Source organism: Carettochelys insculpta, chromosome 20 (genome assembly GCF_033958435.1).
Source record: "Carettochelys insculpta isolate YL-2023 chromosome 20, ASM3395843v1, whole genome shotgun sequence".
Classification (NCBI taxonomy): domain Eukaryota; kingdom Metazoa; phylum Chordata; order Testudines; family Carettochelyidae; genus Carettochelys; species Carettochelys insculpta.
The window spans coordinates 17,742,070-17,757,966 of record NC_134156.1 but is presented as its reverse complement, the minus strand read 5'-3'; the positions used below and the strand labels follow the sequence as shown (position 1 = coordinate 17,757,966).

General features: G+C 42.4%; 1 protein-coding gene across 6 annotated transcripts in view; it reads left to right on the top strand.

Annotated features, from left to right (window-relative positions):
* TEX2 (testis expressed 2) overlaps positions 1-15,897 on the top strand; it is a 148,945-nt gene that overhangs the window by 24,792 nt on the left and 108,256 nt on the right. The window contains exon 1 of one of the 6 annotated variants that reach the window (XM_075014289.1): positions 13,945-13,960. The exons of the other annotated variants lie outside the window; for them this stretch is intronic. The gene's annotated coding sequence lies outside the window, so the exon portion shown is untranslated. Of the gene's footprint in view, positions 1-13,944; positions 13,961-15,897 lie in introns of those variants that run through there. 6 annotated transcript variants of the gene reach the window in all.

Sequence of the window (15,897 nt, the reverse complement as noted above, 5' to 3'; positions counted from 1 at the left end):
TAACTGCTGCGGTAGCAAAATTGTCTGTTTTCAGGTCTCTGATGTTTGAGTTGGAATTGTTAGAGTTGCATGGTTTTGTTGTTAAACTAACAAAACTGTTTGGAATCTAGGACAATGATGGCCCATTCAGTGCAGCCTTGGCTTTTCTTTCAATCCAACTGTGAATGAAGATAACCCTGAGGATGATAGGAAGTGGGCCATAGCTAATTAGTGGGAGTTCTTAGGACTGTGAGAGCCAAATGAGCAGGATTTGGTGCAGTGTGTTTTGTCTTGGGAGGGTCAGTGAAACAGTCACCCTTCACCATGACTCATGGGGAACATTCTGGAATAGCTGACCATCACTTAACTTGGCTCTTTAGAGATTAAAAGCAAATTCTTCCCTCTTCTTCCTCCAAACCACATTCTTCTGTACCTTTTTGATTACTTAAAATAGGTTTGTAATGTAAAATACACAAATTCCAAATTGCACTAATCTTAATAAAAAAGCTGATGCAATTTCTTTCTGACTCTTCAACTTTTTTTTTAGGTTCTTACCTCACTGCCTGGAGGGTGCATCCTGTGTGACTTCTGTTCTCTGATTGTTAATCACACACACTTAGATGATTCTGTAAATGTGGTGTTTAGTTTAAAAAAACAAAACAAAAAACACCTTAAAACAGCCTTTTAGGAAATGTTTAAGCACTGAAGAAAAAAAAAAAGATTGTCTGGCCATCAGATGTAAAAGCCTTAAAATACTAATCGTGCTGTTTGATAATCCTCTTGCTTTAAATCAGATTTATTATAATGAATGTGAAATATGAAGAAATGGAAGTTAATAGTTCTGTTCCTCTGCAGAAGAATAAAAGCATAGAGGCAGATCTCATTAGGAGGCTCTTGTGTGATTAAGAAACTGTTGAGCAAAGACCACATCCGGACATTTGTTGGGAGACCAATATAGCAGCACACAGACAATCCAGGAAGTTTTTGGAGAATGTTGGGGATAACTTCTTGGTACAAGTGCTGAAGGTACCGACCAGGGGCCGTGTGCAACTTGACCTGCTGCTCACAAACAGGGAAGAGCTAGTAGAAGAAATAGAAGTGGGAGGGAATCTGGGCTGCAGCAACCATGAGATCATAGATTTCAGGATCTGGACAAAAGGAAGAAGGGTGACCAGTAACATACAGACCCTTGATTTCAGAAAAGCAGACTTTGACTCCCTAAGAGACCGGATGAGCAGGATCCCTTGGGAAACGAAGATGAAGGGGAAAAGAGCTGAAGAGAACTGGAAGTATTTTAAAGAAGTCTTACTGAAGGCACAGGAACAAACAGAATCATAGGGCTGGAAGGGACCTCAGGAGGTTATCTAGTCCAGCACCCTGCTTCAAGCAGGATCAACCCCTACTAACTCATCCCAGCCGGGACTTAAAAACCTCAAGGGATGGAGAATCCACCACCTCTTTAGGCAGTGCGTTCCAATGCTTCACCACCCTCCTGGTGAAGTAGTTTTTCCCAATATCTAACCTACACTTTTCCCTCTTCAACTTCTGACCATTACTCCTTGTTCTGCCATCTGACACCACTGAAAACAGTTTCTCACCCTCCTTTTTAGAGCTCCCCTTCAGGAAGTTGAAGGCTGCTATTAAATCACCTCTAAGTCTTCTCTTCTGTAAACTAAACAAGCCCAAATCCCTCAGTCTGTCCTCATGGGTCTTGTGCTCCAGACCCTTAATCATTTTTGTTGCCCTTCGCTGAACCTACTCCAGCAAATCCACATCCTTTTTATACTGGAGGGCCCAAAACTGGACACAATATTCCAGATGTGGCCTCACCAGTGCCGAATAAAGAGGAATAAACAATCCCGCTGCGTAGTAAGAAATGCAAACGTGGTAGGCAACCAGCTTGGCTTAACAGGGAAATCCTTAGTCAGCTTAAATTCAAAAAGGATGCATACAAGAAATGGAAATGTGGACAGTTGACGAAGGAGGAGCATAAACATATGGCTGGAGAATGCCGGGCAGTAATCAGGAAAGTGAAAGCACAATTGGAACTGCAGCTGGCAAGGGATGTGAAGAGTAACAAGAAGGGTTTCTACAGGCATGTGAACAATAAACAGGTTATCAGAGAAGGTGTGGGGTCATTACTGGATGAGGGAGGTAACCTAGTGACAGATGATGCAGGAAAAGCTGAAGTACTCAATGCTTTTTTTGCCTCAGTCTTATGGACAAAGTCAATTTCCCCATGATGGTCCTAGACGATGCAGTATGGGAAGGTGGAGGGCAGCCACCTGTGGGGAAGGAACAAGTTCTGAGCTATCTAGAAAAACTAGATTTGCACAAGTCCATGGGTCTGGATTTAATGCACCCCAGGGTACTGAGGGAATTTGCAGAGGTCATTGCTGAACCTTTGGCCATTATTCTTGAAGATCTTGAAGACTCTTGGAGATCGGGGGAGATACTGGATGACTGGAAGAAGGCAAACATAGTGCCCATCTTTAAAAAAGGAAAGAAGGACAATCCAGGGAACTATAGATCGGTCAGCCTTACCTCAATCCCTGGGAAAATAATGGAGGAAATCCTCAAGGAATCCATTTTGGAGCACTTGGAAGAGGGGAAAGTGATCAAAAGTAGCCAACATGGATTCACCAGGGGCAAGTCCTGCCTGACTAATCTGATTCGCTTCTGTGACGAGGTAACAAGCTCTGTGGGCATGCGGAAGTCAGTGGATGTGATATACCTTGACTTCAGCAAGGCTTTTGATACAGTCTCCCACAACATTCTTGTCCATAAGTTAAGGAAATATGGATTGGATCCTTGGACTATAAGATGGATAGAAAGCTGGCTTGACGTTTGGGCCCAATGGGTAGTGGTCAGTGGCTCAATATCTGGATGGTCTGTTTCAAACGGAGTGCCGCAAGGCTCGGTTCTGGGGCTGATGTTGTTCAACATCTTTATTAATGACCTGGATGAGGAACTGGATTGCACCCTCAGCAAGTTTGCGGATGACACAAAACTAGGGGGAGAGGTAGATACGTTGGAGGGTAGAGAGAGAATCCAGAGAGACCTGGATAAATTGGAGGACTGGGCCGAAAGAAATCTGATGTGGTTCAATAAGGAGAAGTGTAGAGTCCTGCACCTGAGGCGGAAGAATCCCAAACATTGTTACAGGCTGGAGACCGACTGGCTCAGCAGCAGTACAATAGAAAGTGACCTAGGGGTTATGGTGGATGAAAGGCTGGATATGAGTAAACAGTGTGCCCTTGTAGCCAAGAAAGCTAATGGCATACTGGGGTGCATTAGGAGGAGCATTTTGAGCAGATGTAGGGAAGTAGTTATTCCTCTTTATTCGGCACTGGTGAGGCCACATCTAGAATATTGTGTCCAGGTTTGGGCCCCCCAGTATAAAAAGGATGTGGATTTGCTGGAGTAGGTTCAGTGAAGGGCAACAAAAATGATTAAGGGTCTGGAGCACAAGACCTATGAGACTAGGCTGAGGGATTTGGGCTTGTTTAGTTTACAGAAGAGAAGACTTAGAGGTGATTTAATAGCAGCCTTCAACTTCCTGAAGGGGAGCTCTAAAAAGGAGGGTGAGAAACTGTTTTCAGTGGTGTCAGATGGCAGAACAAGGAGTAATGGTCAGAAGTTGAAGAGGGAAAAGTGTAGGTTAGATATTGGGGAAAAACTACTTCACCAGGCGGGTGGTGAAGTATTGGAATGCGTTGCCTACAGAGGTGGTGGATTCTCCATCCCTTGAGGTTTTTAAGTCCCGTCTGGACAAGGTCCTGGCTGGGATGAGTTAGTAGGGGTTGATCCTGCTTGAAGCAGGGTGCTGGACTAGATGACCTTCTGAGGTCCCTTCCAGCCCTATGATTCTGTGATTCTGCTGTGGTCTGAGTTATGGTTTGCAAACCTGTAATTCCATCAAAACAAAAAAGCAGTCCAGTAGCACTTTAAAGACTAACCAAATAATTTATTAGGTGACCCTTCGTGGGACAGACCCACTTCTTCAGACCATAGCCATACCAGAACAGGCCCAATATTTAAGACACAGAGAACCAAAAATAGTAATCAAAGCTGACAAATCAGAAAAAAAATTATCAAGGTGAGCAAATCAGAGAGTAGAATCTATGCAGAGGTAGCTGCGTTAGTCTGTTCTTCAAGGAAACAGAAATGTAGCACTTTAAAGACTAAATGCTTTATTTGCTGTGAGCTTTTGTGGTACAGACCAACTTTATCGGACCACATATAGAGGACCACAAAAAAAGGCAAAAACTTAAATCAAGTACGTAGGACTGAAGGAGGGTGACGAGGGAGGGAGGATGTTAAGTGTCCTGCCTGAGATAATTTGTGTCCTAAAGCACAGAGAATTTAAAAACAGATTACAGTGAGAAATTTATGAATTGGAATTTATATTCAAATTTGACACTAACATATGGTATGAACAGACACATCAATTACCTCATGCATTATAAGGACTGCTTCCCTTCCTTTGATGCTCATAATTGTCTCAGGCAGGACACTTAACATCACCCGCTCCTTCAGTCCGATGTACTTGATTTGTAAATTTTTGCTGTTTTATCTTATCCAATGTAAGTCCTCAGGCAGTAGGGATCAGAGCTTGGTTGTAGCCCCTAAGGGTACTAAAGATAAAGAAAAAAATGTCTTTGTACTAAATTAGATCTTCCCCTTTTGACTTGATTGCTCTGTGCAATGAATGAATAGTTTGTGGAAGGCAACCACCTCTGAACAGTTGGAGAGGGGATAGACATTAGGAGTCAGAAGCAAGCACCTCTTTTGGAGGCAAATTCAAAAACCCTCTTTGAAGATGGATCTGGCAGGACTGAGGACAACACCCAGAAGAAAGCACAACAAATGACTGACACCTCTAGAGTACATAGCATAGATTTGCATAAAATGACTAATAGATCTGCATGAGAGGGGAACTACTGTAAATATAAGTTGTCTTGTGGGGGACCCTAGGTCTCATCTTGTCAACATCAAAGCAGCAGTCTGGTCAGCTTGGCTGAAGACCAGCTCTTCCCATCGCCCCTGTTACTTCAACAGTTAGGGGCAGTAATTAATCCCACCCCAATTTACAAGTCCCATCTCCCTCTCCGTATCTATTCACAGGGCAACAATCTATTCACACAAATGTGGATTAACAAACAGTAAATTTATTAAATAGATTAAACAATATTATTAAAATTCCGGTTGTCAAAACTACATACACAAACCCTGGTAAGTATCCCTGCCCTTTCCCATACTGTATAACAGTCAATGCTGGCTGACTGGCTATGATGACACACAACGAGAGGGCCTCAGGACACATGAACAGGAGCCATGATTAGAGATGACACCACACCTAGGAAGGGATCCTTCAGTTTTTCTATTCTTGACACGCAGTCCCCTGTGCCCAATGTCTAAATAAAAATGATCTGTATGAGTGAGCGTGTGTATGATTGATCCTTAAGATTTTAAGATGGCCTATGAGGACTAACAGAACTCCAACTGTCTCCTTAGCCACCAGCTGGCCTCTGATGCTTCCTCTGCCTGTGAGGCCTACAATGCCTTACAGAGCTCAGTGTTGCCCTAGCTACCTCCTCTGAGGCTTGCAAAGCCTAAAAGCTTGCTGCTGCCCTAGCTACCTTGGTAGAAGACCTGAGAGTGAGAGCCCTGAGAAGTGGGTGCACCCTCTTTTGTAGATTCCTGTCTCTGGGCAGAGTAGAATCAGGTGACCCCATTTTCCTGCCTCTACATTCCCACTTAATTTTTTACCCTGAACAAGGGAAGGGGAAGATGACTCACCATTCTGTCACCATATTGATCCTTTGGACTCCATTTTAAAGACAAGATGGAGTTTATGTGGTGTTCATTTTGAATAATAAACTTAAAATCATCACAACACCCCCTCTCCCTGGCATCTAACTCACCTGAACAGTGACATTAAGGGGAGCAACTAGTTGGTAACAACAGTATGGAGTGTTCGTGAGTGCATCAGTGTTATATCATATTTATTTGATGTAGTGTTGATACAGTGTGTATTACGACTAAATGTCGTGTTTTGCCTTATCCCTCTGCAAAAGATCCTGTGCAGTTCTTTCAAGTACAAAAATCCACCAGGTAGACAGTACCTCTTCCTCCAAAAGGAATTGTCAAAATCCATTACTGCAGAGGGTCTGAAAGTTTTTCAGTATGGTTCACATTTGAATAGTTTGGCTCCCAGGATGAAAGCTCTTAGCGCACCACAGCACAGAATAGCCCCAGCTCTGGGGTGGCCTAGCAGGCAAACTGACCTGGAGCCAGAGCTCCATTCCCTTTCACAGAGAACTTCACTACTTCTGGCTTCCATTCTAAAGTTGAACAAAATTGAATGCTGAAAATATCATAATCCTCCGTGACATGGGTTTACCTTCTCTGCCCAGCTCAAATTGCTATATTGTTCTTTCTGAGGTGCCATGTTTACTTTTTATTTTTCATCTCTCTTATCTCTGACAGCTTCTTTAAAGAAGCACAAACCAAATTTTGCTAATGCTATCCCAAGTTTTGTGTGAATTCCCCCTAAATTTTAATCACCTGTTTCTCAAATGCTGCTGTCAGGGCTGTTGCCCCCTCCACACTTCCAGTGCAGAAAGTGAGGTCCTGCAAAAACTTAAACACCTTGCCTATAAAAGGCCTTACCTTTTATTTAAAAAACAAACAAAAACCTCCCCAAGGTCACAGATTGCCTGACCCTGAGTTCGTAGATTGCTGCCATCACCCAAGTGAGGTGTGGGGGAGGAACCCTTTAACCCAAGAAGACTCGCTTGGGATGTCTCCCTATATACCCCAAGCTTTTAACCCTCCCTCAGGAGACAGCTTAGACACAAAGGACTGTAATCTGGTAGCTGGCCCCTAAGGCTTGAATATACACAGACTCTTCTCAGGATGCAGGAATCAAATAACTTGTGTGTCTTGTCTTTTTTTTAAAAAAAGTAATTTATTCAGAAAAGAAGAAAAACAATATCAGACACCAATCATACTGGTTCCAGCAGAGAGAATTATTTCCCTGGGAGTCATCTTAAGAGTTACGGGGGGCAAAAAAATCGTCATTAACTAAAAGTAAGAGTAACTAAAAGAAATGGTTAGTCCCCACCAAATGCAAAATAACCATAATCTGTTCCCGTCTAGCTACACATTTCCCTTCTATTTACATCTCTGGCTGATTGAGATGGTCAGGATATTTACTGGATTCATTCCAGCTGCTTGGGAGCAAGCATTTCTCTGTCTTCCCTCTGCATCAGCCACGCAGGCAAAAACCCCCAGACTGCAATTGTTCTCAGTTCGAAAAAGCTTCTCTTCCTCCTGTTGGCTTACCTGACCATCCTCTGCTGAGAGCCTTTTGTTAATTCTTAAGCGGTACTCATTCATGACAGCTGCTTTTCCTTTTCCAGTGCTGGACATGCACATTAAGCGAAGAAAAGCAGTACCTGCTCTATCAGTAAAACAGCCACCTGGAGCCACAGCAGACAGGGTTGTGCTGTGTCCCAGAGGCCTTTTCTGATGACAAACCCCACCCCAAACGTCCAGATCAATGTTTTGTCAACATTCTGTCTACGGCAGTGTTCTTCCTTGTGGTGAGTGGGGTATAGCTGTTGACAGAAGCGCTGTGTTCTGTTGACAGAACGCACTTTGCAATCGGGATGACAAAACCCTCTAATCTAGACATAGCTTCAGGTGATAGTTTGAAAACAGCATTAATTAAGTAATACAGGAGAACCCTGAGAGATGTGCACTTCAGTTGCTAGTATCTCGGGTTAACATGACTCTGAGTGGTGGGGAGCTGGCTCCTGGCTCTGGCCTGCCCACCACTCAGGGGAGCTGGGAAACTGACCAGTGCAGCAGAGGGGAAACTGCCTGTCAGGGTCGGGCAGCTTAGAGCTCACTACTGTGCTGGCTGGTTTCCGTGCTTCTGTCAAGGGCAGCAGCCTGAGAAACCACTCCTGTCAGGGGTGGCAGCCTGATTCTTGCTGCTCCTGACAGTAGTGGGGAGGCTGCCTTGCCTGTCAGTGGCGGCAGCTGAGAGAATGGCTTTAGACTGCCTGCCACTGACAGGAGTGGGAATCTGACCAGCACTGCTGTGTTGGTCAGTTTCCCCGTTCCGTGAGTTAAGTGACATTTGACTTATACGGGGTTGTGCAAGAATGCAACCTCCATGTAAGTTGTGGGGGGGGTCTACTGTAATGTTTTGTAATTCTATAGAACCTTGCATCCATAATTCTGAGCATTTTCTGAGCGCAAATGTTTGTAAAGCTCTATTACTTGACATTCTTTTCATTTTCATAAAAACATGATTCTACTTTAATGAAGCTCAACAAACTACCCTCTCAAGGAAGTGACTATTTTTACCCATTTTATAGGTGGTATTTTTAAGAACTCTTTTAAGATGCTCTTCCCTGGTTTGGTTGTGTTTTTTTTTTTAAGGCCCCCCCCCCCCCCCCCCCCGGTAAAACAATATGTGCACTGTTTTAGTTGGAGTGAAATGCATTTGCTGCCAGGATCAGAGTTCCTGTAGTAATTGAAGGCCTCACTAACTCTTGGGACAAAGTAATGAGTTACAGCTCTAGTACAAAAATAACTTTTCCGATACTCGAGGAAATCAGCTTTCCAGAAAAGAAAGAAAATGCTCTGAACCCTGATTTGGTCTTTTAAAAGGAGTATTTTTTATGTCCTCTTTCCTTGATATATGTATTTAATTCTTAAAGAGAGAGAAACCTGAATTACTGAAAAAGGTTGCTGAATGACTCTCCTCTAGAGGACTTTTAAAAAACCAAAATCTTCTGCCTAGTTAATGCCTCTCTTCCCAAAGTGTAAGGTTTCTGAACAAAAAGAGTCTGGAGCAGATCTTCAACTGGTGTGACTTCATTGACTTGAGTGGAGTTAAGTGGAGTGGAGTTTGTCAGCTGAAGGTCTGTTCCTGTTGAATTGTAGTAGGATTCTTTATTATTTGGAGGGCTGACACAATTTTACTTTTGGTAACATACATACTGTTGTGTCTCACTTCTGGCTTTTGTTGAGCGTATTAGACTTCCTGTAACAGCTAATTTGATATTTCATTTGCCTGCTACTTTGAGTTGCCTTCCAGCCCACTTCACCTTTTTTTTTTTTTTTGGTATGTACTTCTGTATGTTGGTTTTTGTATTATGTCATATAAACAGCTAACTATTCAGAATGTTGGTTTTAGCTTTTTTTTTTTTTAACCCTCTACAGCTGGTAGCCCAAACCTAAAATGAAGCCTGTTTTTTTTTTTTTCCTTTTGTGCTGTAGGAAAGTGATCTGAGAGCATTATCTGTGCCAAGTAACTGGATCTCTTGTCTGATGCAAAGATTTCATGGACTTGTCATGGGTGGTAATTATTGACCCTTGCTCTGTAGCTCATTTAAAAATAATGAGTAGTAGATGTAAGAGTGCAACAGTAGAGGTTAGTTGTGGAATACATTGTCTGAAGATGATGCCGAAGTGTTTCAACTCTAAATCTAATAGCCTCTTGAGAATCATGAATGGGGATATTGTAATATTGTAGTTGGAGGATCTCTGATATTTAGTTTTATTTTTGAGTCCTGTTGAGTCATGTTATGGTGATGGACTAAATTAATTTGAGGCAAGAGATTTATATGATAGATGACAATCCCTTCATTCCATTATTGTTACATGGGGAAGAATTTGAGCCAATAAATTATAATTATACAACACATCTGCTGTATGCGTCCCCTTGCTATTCAAAAGTTCTACCTTAAACATTCAGAGGAGTGACTGAATTCCTTATCTTCACTAGGAATGTTACATGAAGTGCCTACTAAAGAGTGTGCTTTTATTAGATATTTTCAATGCTACAGAACTCTTATAAGCATCTATTTTTAAGGGCAGACTTTCAGAAGTGCTCCACTTCTCTTGTCTCTAGGGTATTGGTGGGAGGGTTCTTTGTCCTTCTCAGTGGTGGAGCAGCTTTGTAAGTGGTTCTGAAAATCCTTATTGGGTGGATTTCAAAATCACATTTCACAATTTTTTTTTTTCACCAAGAACACCTTGGAACACAACCTGTTCTTTAAAATCTAAATTCTTTTAATGTGTGTATCTTAAGGCCGTGTCTGCACTGGAGTCCTTTAGGTGGTTTACACAGAACAATGCTTTAATGCTAATTGTAATGAAAATAGCCAAGTTATGTACACATTCTGGCTATGGCTGAATATACCTTACTAAGCTGGTGACAGAATCATGACAACTCTCAAAGCCTATATATCCTCTTCTTCTGTCCTTTGTGAATGTATTCAGAAAAGCTGCATGGTATATCAGCCTCTGGTCTGGGTTTGTGTATTAGGGACTGCTAAAGGTATGTCTACACTTTCTGGAAGATAATCTCTTTCAGGTTTGATTTAGTATGCCTAGTGGGGACACGCTAAATTGAACCATCAGGGCTCTACAGTTGGCCATGGTAATCTTCATTCTCACTAGGAGTAAAGGTCAATGGGAGAGTTTCTCCTGTTGACCTCCCTCTGTGTGGATGGCCAGAAAAATCTGTCTAAGATATCTCAATTCCAGCTACGCAATTGTCATATCTTAGATCAATTTTTTTGGTATAGTGTGGACCTGGCATAAGTTTCATTCCTGGTTCTTCCTCTGACTTGCTGTGTGTTCTTGGGCAAGTCACTTTTGCTGTATGGAAAATATCTGGAAATATCCTTGCCTATTTCCAAAGAGGGGTGGTAAAGAGAGTTTGTAAAGTGGTTTTAATAAAGCATTACATAAGGATAAAGTGGTAGTATTGACAATAATACATGACGGCAGCTGGTGAAATCTATATAGAAAAAGGTAAATGGATATATTGATAAAATTAGGTGTTTGTTTTTCCTGTCTTCTGTTTTTAGTCTGTCTGCTTTTATAAACCAGTAATCTTCAGCCTGTTACCCAGTAATTCTTCTGTGTATCTTATTTTTCCTCCTATCACCTCCCATTTCTGTGTGCCTATACCCCCCACCAACCAAAAGATCTATACAACATACTTTTCTTGCATAAGGCATGCGTCTCAGACTTTGCCAGTATAATGCCATTTGCCTGTTCATCTAATTAGGATTTTTCCACACTCGCTCCATTCTTTTGCAGGTAGGGTGGGATTTTCTTCCTCTTTATGCATAACACAGATGAGCTGAATAAAGTTCTGTGATCACACACTAGGGCTGGGTCTAGACTGCAGAGAACTGTTAGCAAAAGATATGCAAATTGTGCACCGCGAGCACAATTTGCATATCTTTTGCTGATAGTACTATCGGGAGAGGCTTTCCCAATATTTGGCCCGTCCACACAGGGCCAAATGTTGTGAAAGACTCCTCTGCCAGGACATCCCTTCTGCCTTACTGCACGAGGTATGACAGGGATGTCGGCAGAACTCATCCAGTTTTCCGACAATGGTCTCAGAAAAGCGGATGTGTTTGGACTCAGCAGACCTCTTCCGAGAGACCTCCAGTCTCCTGGAAAAAGTCTGCAATCTAGAAGAAATCTGCAGATATCATTTATGTACCCTGGGTGGTGTTTAAGGGGAAATTAAAATGAATAAATGGTTTAAAAGGTCCTGTTTCTAAAACTTCATGAATTTTAAAAATTGTAAGCTGATTGAAAACATATCAATTTTGTAGGCTGCATTTATTAAGTCTGAGGTGTTGCTTTAGAAATTTTTGAACTACCACCATCTGAATCCTTCATGATTCTGAAGATTGTATTCCCATAACATTAAAGTGAAACTAACTTCATGTGGTACAGATCAAATCTGGGAAAACATCTTGTCTTTATTCTTGCAACTGCTGTGCAGTGGAAATTACCACAATGACTGGTGGTTTTCTGAGACCGGCAATTATAAAATCTGCCTTTCGCATATCTCTGTTGTGTTTTCTGCCCTTTCAAGTACATTTTATGCTTGATTATATGTAAAGGTCAGCAATCACCTGTACATTTGTCTCAGTACTTGTTAGTCACCTCTCTTTTCACTCAGCTTTTAATATCACGAAATAATTTAATCTCAAAATATGAGGAAATTTTAACCCAGTAGAACCATAATTTGTAATGTCATAGTCTGTGGTTATATTTTTAATGAGGAGATTAATGTTACACATGAAAAAAGACTGGAGACTGAGTAGAGAAAATATTTTTTGTTTTTCAAGGAATTAAATTACTTTCATGTTTATTAGTAAACTGAGTAGCAGAAACCAGAGAGAGAATTTTAATGGTAGGTTATTTTTCTGCAACCCTCTACCAATTCAGGATTATTCTCATCTGGACACACTGGGAGGAGCATTCTAGCCTTGCTTGATGGGAAACCTAGTGCTGCAAAAATTCATAGGTGACTATTTCAGTTAATGGCTCGATGGCACAGTTCATTGCTTAGGTCAAGGCAGCAGCTCAGGGGTGGGCAACTCCATCCCTGGTAAGTGGTCAAGGGCTGCACGTTTCTGTGGAGGTGGTGCAGGGTCTGGGATGGTGGTTTAGGTGAAGGGAGCCTGGGCTGTAGGAGAGGATGTGGTGTGTCAGAGGGGGTTTGTGATGTGGGGCAGGATATTGGGTGTAGGGTCCGAGGAGGTATGGAGTATGGATACTGATGCGGATTCTGGACTGGGGGAGGAATGTCAGAGTGGGTCCAGGGATCTGAGGGAGTTGTGACCTGGGGTGGGGGGGGAGGAGGGTGCAGGGGATTTTGGTGGTGACCTGGTGCAGGAGAGGATTCTGTTTCAGGGAAAGAGTGTCAGAAGAGGTGAAAGGCCTGGGAGGGAGTTGAGATGTGGGAGCGGGTGGGATGCCAGAGGTAGGCTGTGGCCAGGAGGTGTGTACTTAAGCAGCTCCTGGCCCCCAGCACTCTCCGGCACGCTTCCTTGCCTGCCAACAGCTCCAGACCTCTCAAAGTGCTGGTTGTTCCACCTGGCTCTCTTCACTGTGGGAGAAGGCATCCTACACTACCCCTGCCCTCAGCAAAGTTTTCTCCGATTCTATTGGCCAGAAACCAGCCAACGGGAGTTGAGAAATTGTGCTGCACTGCCTTATGCATCCACCAAGAGCTGTCAGCCTCTATTGGCTGGTTTCTGGCCAATAGGAACTGAGAGATTTGCTGAGGGCGGGAGCAGCATACAAAGCCCACCTCTGCAGTGCAGAAAGCTGCAGAGAGCAGCCAGTAGCTTTGGATATTGCTGCTCCCTGCTGCGGGGGTGGCTAGATTGAAAGACTTGGTGGACTGTGTCTTGACCACCTCTGCTATTGCTACTTTGACCACAAGTGTGGAAATTGAGCTTTGTGTACACAGCGATTTTTTTACTTGGTTGTTTTTGTAATTCTGGATGTTGGCAGAGACTGGATGATGATAGTTCCTGATAAGATAAAAAAAAAAAAAAAAAAAGCTGTCCAGTAGCACTTTAAAGACTAACAAAATTATTTATTCGGTGGTGAGCTTTCGTGGGATAGACCCACTTCTTCCAAGCAGCTCTCAGGGCAGATAAGTGGTTCCTGATGATTTTTGTTTTTCAGAGTGACTGGAGAGTACTAGACAACTACCATACTACATCTCTAAAAGCCAATAGGAGGATGCTGGCTAAGATTCTAGCAGACAAACCAATGGATAGAGTTCTTGGGAGGAAAAGATAAACTCCAGATCAAGTGGATTTAGTTAAAAGCAGCATTGGTAATGCAAGTGCTTGAAGACTCTGCCCGATAATTCATCTAGGATAATGTACACATTTGTTAGGGGCTGTTTTTTGTTCTGATTTCTCTAAAAGCTTTTAGTAGGGTGATGGTTTTATAACTAATCCATACAGTATAGAAACTTGCTTTGAATTGAGCATCAATCCATGTAATTACTAATTTGTGTTGAATATGCTTCTGTGGCTTGGTAATGCAAGTAGTGCCTTCATTGTCTTCTGTTCTCTATTATACAGATTGGCCCCCTCTAATCTGGCACCGAGTGGTCATCCAGGTAATTAAAATCATGCTGGATTATGGATGTTGCTGGACAAGTGCTCCAGATTAGAAAGGTTCAATTTGTACTCTGTTGCTATCAGACTTTCAGAATAGTTTGGATATTATGTGGACATTTAAAAAAGGTGCTGTTACATTTAAAATCACGTACTTTAGGAGTTAGGCAGCTCCAATTTTACTTGATTTTAAATATATTCAACTGATTTTGTTGAACTATGAGAGAGTCTTAAAATATTTGCTGTTGTAGGGCTGATAGCTAAGCTTTTAATGTTCAAGTAGGATTCTTAATCCCTTCTATGGATACTCGTATTCTTATTCTGAAGTGTGCTTGTCATTTTGGTAACATTGAAAAGTTTCTTCTAGCACTGAACAGGGACCTTTTACTAGACTACTTCACTGCAGATCTTCTAACTGGAACCTCCCTGGAGCCCTTGTGTTTTCTGCCTTCCTGCTACATATTTAAAGAAATGGTACTTTTTCCCCACCAATCTATTGTTATAAAAGTAGAAATTATATTTTAATGGAAAATCTAACACACTGAACAGGCCTGAATGAGACATCCTGATGAAAACTGGGATCTGGACAGAAACTGACTGTCCAAATGGTAACCGTTGCGTGAATATATCCAGCTTCTGTAGTGCTTTCCACTTTGAAGGATCTCTTGAGCACTGCTTCCAGTGGGGGTTTGGTGGAGGGCGGGGGGTGGTGACCAACAACAGTAATAAGCCTCTTTAGAACAAGGCAAAAAGCCAAACCTTTAAGACACTAATAGGGGAACTTGGTTTGCCAGCTTTTATTTAGCAAGTCAGTAACCCCCAAATGCTCCTTAGTGCCTTACGATTGCAGCTGAAGTCCCAAAATGATCCCCCTAGATAGTGTAATAATATGTGCGGGGTTAGGGCAGGTCTATACTACAAGTGTAGGTCAACATATTCAGCATTAGGTGGCATTTGTAATGTGTGTAAACTATCTGATCTCGCTTGTTGACCTAAAGGACTTTTAAAATCTGACTTCTGTACACCACCTGAATGAGTGGAGTAAAGCCTGAGGTGACATTTATGCCTAGAATTAATGGCGGTGTAAACACTGTTAATGGTAATTCAGTGTTACTGGCTGCCAGGTGGTTCTTTAATTTTCTTCAGCCAGGTGATCAGGAAAAGCCTGGGGAATTTTGAATGTTCATTTCTTGTTGGCGCAGTCTGGACAGCTCATCAACACAGTTGAGCAGGTGTGCCCAGAGTCACAAATGCCTCCAGCATGGTGCATTCAGGTGGCAGTGGACATGATCACTGTGTGTGTGTGGAGAAGAGCCTCTTCAGGCAGAGCTCCAAACCAGCAAAAGAAACACCAATATCTACGCAAAAGTTGTGCAGAGCATAGCAGACAAGGGCAATACCAGATACGCAAATTTGCTCTGATCCTATTGACAGAGACCGAAAACTGAGATCTCTACCAAATATTCATAAACCTTAATTAACAACCAGGAGAAGTGAAAAAACAAACTGATAGCGCCAGACGAATACCCAGAAACCAACTTCTCCAAGACAAGCCCAAAAAAGCCAACAACAGAACACCACTCCTTATTACCTGCAGCTCCCAACTCAAACCACTGCAACGCATCATTAAAGACCTACCACATATCCTAAATCATGATGCCACACTCCAGAGGTCCCTAGGTGACAGGCCTGTTGTGTCCTATAGACAACCTCTCAACCTTATGAGGATTCTCACTAGCAACCACAGGCTATGTCACAATAATACTAATCCTGGAACTTTTCCTTGCAAGAAGCCCCATTACTAACTTCGTCCCCATATCTATTCTGGAGACACTATCACTGGACCTAACTATGTTAGTTACAGAATCATGGGCACATTCTCCTGTTCCTCAACTAACATCATAGATGCCATCACATGCCAGCAATGCCCACACACCAT